The following is a 6,593-nucleotide window of genomic DNA, read 5'->3' on the forward strand; positions in this document are numbered from 1 at the left end:
AAGGTTGGGTTTTCCATAATGGAAGTAACATATTAAGGCTACTTCATACAACATACATTGTCAACAATACATCTACTTAATGTAAGTAATGTATCAACAGTACATTTTCAAGATATTTACTCAGAACATTTAATTCAACATTAAAGACGCTGTGCCCATGCTCTGTGTACTTACGCAGGATTCTCCAAAAGACCAAGGTCCTCTTTGAGGATATGTTCTATGAAGCAAATCAGTGCATTAATCTGCTGACTGTAATTATAGGGATAAGAGAAAGAGATTAGGAAATATTTTTCATATTTTCAAACACTTGATATTTCTTAGTATAAAGTGTAAAATTTGAATTTACTAAAGAATCAACAGTTAAACTTAATCAACATCACACAGTCAGAAACCTGTAATCTGATGCTGATCGCACACTGCAAAACATTCATCCAGATTTCAGTCCTGATCTTAGTCCTGATCTAGAGAGCTCGATTTTCATTTCATCTGTCCATAGAACCGGTTCCAGTCCCAGCAGCGTTTAATAAACTCCAGGCTCTAACGTTTGAGATTAGAGGACAGAAAAGGCTTTTTCCTGGCATGCCTTCCAGATAATCTGTTGGCATGGAGGTGGCGTCTGATGGTAGTTTTGAGACTTGGTGACTCCAAGATGCTACTTTTTTGTAAATCCTTGAGATTTTTTGCCTCTCTCACTTTCTCACTGAGTGAGGGGACAAAATAAACTTGGGTTCTCATTCAGGCGAGTTTGTCACCGTTCCAGTTGAGTGGAACTTTTGAATTATTGCTTAACTGTAGAGATGGGCATGTTCAGACAAGAAGCAGTTTTTAATATTCATTCCCTTATGAAGATCAACACACTTTCATCTTATTTGAATTATGTGTTCTTTTATCTTTCTCATGTTGACGAATGACTAGAGCTGTTCTCTATATAGCATTTGGTACATAGTGAACTGACTTGGGAGCGACCAAAAGACTTGACACTATGTCCAGAGACGCTGCTTTATAAAAAAGCGATGGACATTTGTGTGACACGAACACAACAAACACTAGCTGTAAGATTTTTGCACATCAAGCTGAAAATTAATGATTAAGTTTCAAGCTTCAATACTTGACCAGTCCTAACAATGTAGCATCATATGCAAACTTATACAGCTTGACAGAACCAGAATCTGACATACAGTTACTGGCATACAGAGAATATAACAGAAGAGACAAAACATGGTTTGTGGTCAGTCCTGTTTCTAGGAATTTCTAGGGGTGCCAGTAATTTTGGAACAAAAAATAATTATTTCTTAATTTGTCTTTAAGTTAAAGATTAAGCAGAATGTTTTCTAACCCTTTTAACTCATCTTTACAAGTGGTTCCAGTTATTGTGTAGGGGACTATATGTATTCTAGAGCCTTATGAGTAAGACGGAAGAACAGGGTTCCTATAGGCTCTCAGCTCTGCAGAGATCAGTGTTCTCCATCTTCTAGCTCTCTGAATTCAGCTGATGAAGAACTTGTTAATGAGCTGATCAGGTGAATCAGGTGTGTTTAATAAGGAGGAACACTAAACTCTGCAGAGCTGTGGTCTGGAAGGAACCCAGTTTGATTCCTCTGTTCTGAACCATTGAACCTTTATGAGTCCAACTCAGTTCAGCTCAGATCAGGATTCACTCTGAATGTTCAGTACAGCATTGAAGAGGCAGTTCATGTGTTCACTTTAATAAACCAATATTGTCAGGGTTCTGTGTGAGGGTCTCCTCTATGTCCCCAATCAGGTTATGGATCAGGCCACTGTAACTACAGGAACAAAAGAAAGAGATTTGACTCTGTCTGTATTAGTAGTACAGAATTAGGGGTGTTGATGATGTGTTTGTCATTGTGGGGATGAAACTCCTTATACATGTTCTAGAGCGTTCTAGAGAGAAAAATGATTTGTACCACTCTCTCAGTTTTGGAAATCTGAATGTTCACTCAGTTCTCCTCAGCTCAGACTTCAGCCTGTATGTCCACATTTCAGTAAAACTGTGAGTCACACGCTGCACTGGAGCTTCTCTCAGTTATGTTTATGGTTTATTATTTAATACACCAGTTCATCTTTTAAAGCTGTTAATCACGCCACACTGGAGCTTCTCTCAGTCACGTTTATAGTTTATTATTTAATACACCATGCCCCGCCCCTTTCCCCACCTTCCCTTTATGGTCATCAGCCGTCTGTAGTCTGTCTCCTCCCTCTCCCAGGTGTTCCCCGTTCATTCTGGACTTGGTAAAGCCATTTGTTTCAGTCACTGTTTGTCTGGTCCACTCCTCACTTCGTTAGATGTTGTGTGGCTGCATCATGTTTGGTTTACTCAAAGTGTTTCTTTAATAAGTGTAGTAGTTTGTTATTTTGTGTTAAATGTTTCTAGCAGTCTGTTTTGTTCATTAAAATCTGCTCGCACGTACATCCAGCCTCCTTGCTCAGTACACACATGACACTCTTACTCTCCTGTATTGTAGTCCATGTACATATGCACTTTAACTTGTTACAACATTCATTTTTAATAAGTATGTCTACATTTACATTCATATTTGCTGCTCAGTTCCTTTAGCTGTACATACTGTATATGTACCCCAGTACTTGTATTTGTATCCCCCAAAGGACTGCACATCCTTTTACTTGGAGATTATTTCTGTACTGCCTATTTTATGTTTATATGTAGTATTTTTCTGTACTTACATTTAGTTTTATGTTGACAGCTGCACCACAAAAAATTCCTTCTTCACGAGGTACTCGACTAATAAAGATTCTGATTCTGCTTTATGAGGCGTGTAGCCTGAACTCAGATCAGGTCAGCTCAGGAAACACTCTGAACATTCAATACAGCATTAAAGACGCTCAACATGAGCTCAGTTACTCACTCAGGATTCTGCCCAGGATTAGGGTTTGGTACGTTCCCATTGTTCTCAGCCATGACAATCCAACTGTAGGAACAAGAGAAGGAGTTAGAGACTGTCGTTCATTTTTTAAAATACTCACTGTTCTCTGGCAAATTTGTCAGTGTGAGTGAATGAAGTAAGCAGAGTGATAGAGCCGTGCTTGTGAAGACAGCAAATGTACTGCCTGATTGTACTGTCTGTAAAAAACACATACAAAATAAATTAGAAATTTTTTGGCTATCAAACACAATCAAAACCCACTAGATCTTGAAATGCCCCCTATAGGATTGGCAGACACACTTCACATCCTGAAAATAAAGAAAAATTGTGGCCCTCACAGCACCAAGACTGAGATGTTGAAAAACGACTCTCCTGACCTCCACAGGACCTTACTAGAACTCTTTAACCTGGTTCTTCAGGCTGAAAATAATTACAAAAAAATGTAATTAATTAAAATTAATTAATTAATTAAAAAATTATGTCTATACAATGTCTATAGCTGTCAAAGTTAGTGTCTAGTTTAGGTTAATTTTAAAGCTTTTACTTTTAAACCCCAGTCTTTAAGTCTGTTAGAGGGACAGAGACGTCTAGAATTACTGTCCCCGTTAGTAAAACTGTAAAGTATTGAACACTAGAACACCTCACTGGGATGGAAATGCAGATTTTAATTAAAGTCTGTCAGACGAAGGGGAAGCAAACAGACAAAATCTGATCCACAAACTGCCAAAAAACACAGTCATAGATGAGGCCTACAAATCTAAAATGGATAAGAGTCACTACAATAAAGAGTCACTACACTGTCCTGTAGTCTGAGTCAGGTCCAGATTAGGAGCTCCAGTCTAAACTGGATTTATTCATTATAAAAATGAACCACTGTCACATCATATGGTAAAAACATTTCTCTTCAGAATATCTCCATTTCATTCCATCTCTTTACGAAGTCATTAAGGAGTCAATATATGAATAGTGCCACATGTAAACAAACACTGCTACACACTGAACTGACCTCATAGGACTGACCGGACTAAAATGTGATGGGGCCACACACCGCAGCAACCATACCTTAGATTTAGTACTATCAGTGGGAATCAGGATAGAAGACTTAACTGTCTCTCAGAATGAAAGCATTTCTGATCATTATTTAATTATGCATGAAGTCCTTCTGGGCTACAATGTTTGTGTACCATCCCTCTATCACTGCCTCCACTGTGGATGCTCTTATAAACAGTTTACCAGATTTACCCATCATCCCTGCCCCATTGGGCTTCGATGATCTTGAAGGAAATACTGAAATTCTGCAATCCACACTTCAGTCATCTCTTGATAACGTGGCACCGATTAAGATGAAAAAAGTTAGAGGAGAAAAGCTTCACCATGGTACAATGACCAAAACAAAAAGCTCGTAGCCAAAACATCCTATTTTTCATCACTAATTAAGACTAACAAAAGTAATCCTGAGATCCTGTTCACGACTATATCCAGTCTAACTGGCAGCATTAAACAGTTTGAAGACGATATTCAAACAACACACAGCAGAAATGATTTTAGCAGTTTCTTCAATAATAAAATAGAAAATATTAGACTACAAATCCAAAATGTGCCTATAGATCTAATATCACAACATGATGGGTGAAGTCCAGTGGCTATCTTTCAGTCCTGTCCAAACAAATGAATTAGTCACTGATTAGCTCATCCGAATCATCAACATGCATTCTTGACCCAGTACCTGCAAAACTGCTCAAACAGATCCACTCCTGTGTTGTTAAACCTCTGCAGTCTGTAATAAATTCCTCAGTCAATATGACCATATAACCCCCTACTAATTATAACACGACCATATAACCCCCTACTAATTATAACACGACCATATAACCCCCTAATAATTATAAAACAGCCATATAAACCCCTCATAATTATAACACGACCATATAACCCCCTACTAATTATAACACAGCCATATAAACCCCTCATAATTATAACACGACCATATAACCCCCTAATAATTATAACATGACCATATAACCCCCTACTAATTATAACACGACCATATAACCCCCTAATAATTATAACACAGCCATATAAACCCCTCATAATTATAACACGACCATATAACCCCCTAATAATTATAACACAGCCATATAAACCCCTCATAATTATAACACGACCATATAACCCCCTAATAATTATAACATGACCATATAACCCGCTAATAATTATAACACGACCATATAACCCCCTACTAATTATAACATGACCATATAACCCCCTACTAATTATAACACGACCATATAACCCCCTAATAATTATAACACGACCATATAACCCCCTAATAATTATAACATGACCATATAACCCCCTAATAATTATAACACGACCATATAACCCCCTACTAATTATAACATGACCATATAACCCCCTACTAATTATAACACGACCATATAACCCCCTACTAATTATAACATGACCATATAACCCCCTAATAATTATAACACGACCATATAACCCCCTACTAATTATAACATGACCATATAACCCCCTAATAATTATAACACGACCATATAACCCCCTACTAATTATAACACAACCATATAACCCCCTAATAATTATAACCCATATATAATTCTGCCAGATAAGAACATCTCAAATTTGGATAGTTTAGCCATCTAAAAGTTGCCACTATCAAACCCAGTAGAAATTCTAGACCTCAGTTAGATTCATCTCAGTAGTGTTAGTATACCCTACTGCAACACTCTTGAGAAGGTTTTGCTCCTGGAATGTATTTTAAAATCCATCCATGGTTTAGGTTCACTGGTGGTTCTGGATAGTAAATAAAATGTCTATATTTATGTTGTCGTCATGGCGACCCCTGGTTCCTATCACCACCACTGAGTTAAGAACGGAGTGAAGAACAGAGTGAAGAAAGGAGTGAAGAAAGGAGTGCAGATGGATACCCAGATAGCAAATAGTCATTAAGTACATGTTAAATCAACATTAAAGCATCAGTGTTAACTGCACTGAATCTCTGCTCTAATCTGATGTGATGATTCTTAATCACTTCTGCATTGCAATAACATTGAAACACTGAGAGTTTAACAAAAGTTAACTCAACATCAAAGCTACCTCCATCAAAAGAAAACCCTATCAGTGTCAGAGCGCCGCTTTATCTACAGCAAGGACCATTTCTTTAAGAGCCTACTGACCTAAAATAACTAAACTCTCCATTAGTTTCTTCATTCAGATCCATAACTAGAAGAAAATGCTTTGAAAGAACTTCTCAAAAAAGTTACTTACTGTGAGGAATGAGGGAGTCTGGATGCACAAGAGAGACGAGCTCAACTAAAACACCAAACACTTCACAAGGAGTGAGTGAAGAGAGAGTTAATAAGGACTGGTTGAGAAGGCGGGGCCTGGAGCCAGGAGGGGGCGGAGCCTGGACTATGACAGGTACCCAATTAAACTGTCAGTAACTCAAACACCAGAGGACAGGTTTACTTAATGAGATCTCCTTTCTCCTCAGATACTCTGATAAATACAGGAAATCAGGCTGTGTTCTTAACCAGTTCTTGTACCAGAAGCACAGAAGTAAGAATATTTCTCTTCATCTCTTTATTCTAAAAGCAGACAGTCACATTTCTCAGCTCAATAAATGGTTAAAAAGAGCTGAAATGAGGAGCCATGATTGAAGACTTA

The 6,593-nt window shown here is 37.8% G+C and overlaps 1 long non-coding RNA gene across 1 annotated transcript; it reads right to left on the reverse strand.

Annotated features, from left to right (window-relative positions):
* Positions 1-44: 44 nt before the first annotated feature.
* LOC118801526 lies at positions 45-6,277 on the reverse strand. The gene is made up of 3 exons (XR_005006543.1): positions 6,195-6,277; positions 2,886-2,948; positions 45-249 (listed from the first exon to the last, which is right to left on the reverse strand). It is a non-coding gene; the product is annotated as an uncharacterized LOC118801526 (long non-coding RNA).
* Positions 6,278-6,593: the final 316 nt, after the last annotated feature.

Source organism: Colossoma macropomum, unplaced genomic scaffold, assembly GCF_904425465.1.
Source record: "Colossoma macropomum unplaced genomic scaffold, Colossoma_macropomum, whole genome shotgun sequence".
NCBI lineage: Eukaryota > Metazoa > Chordata > Actinopteri > Characiformes > Serrasalmidae > Colossoma > Colossoma macropomum.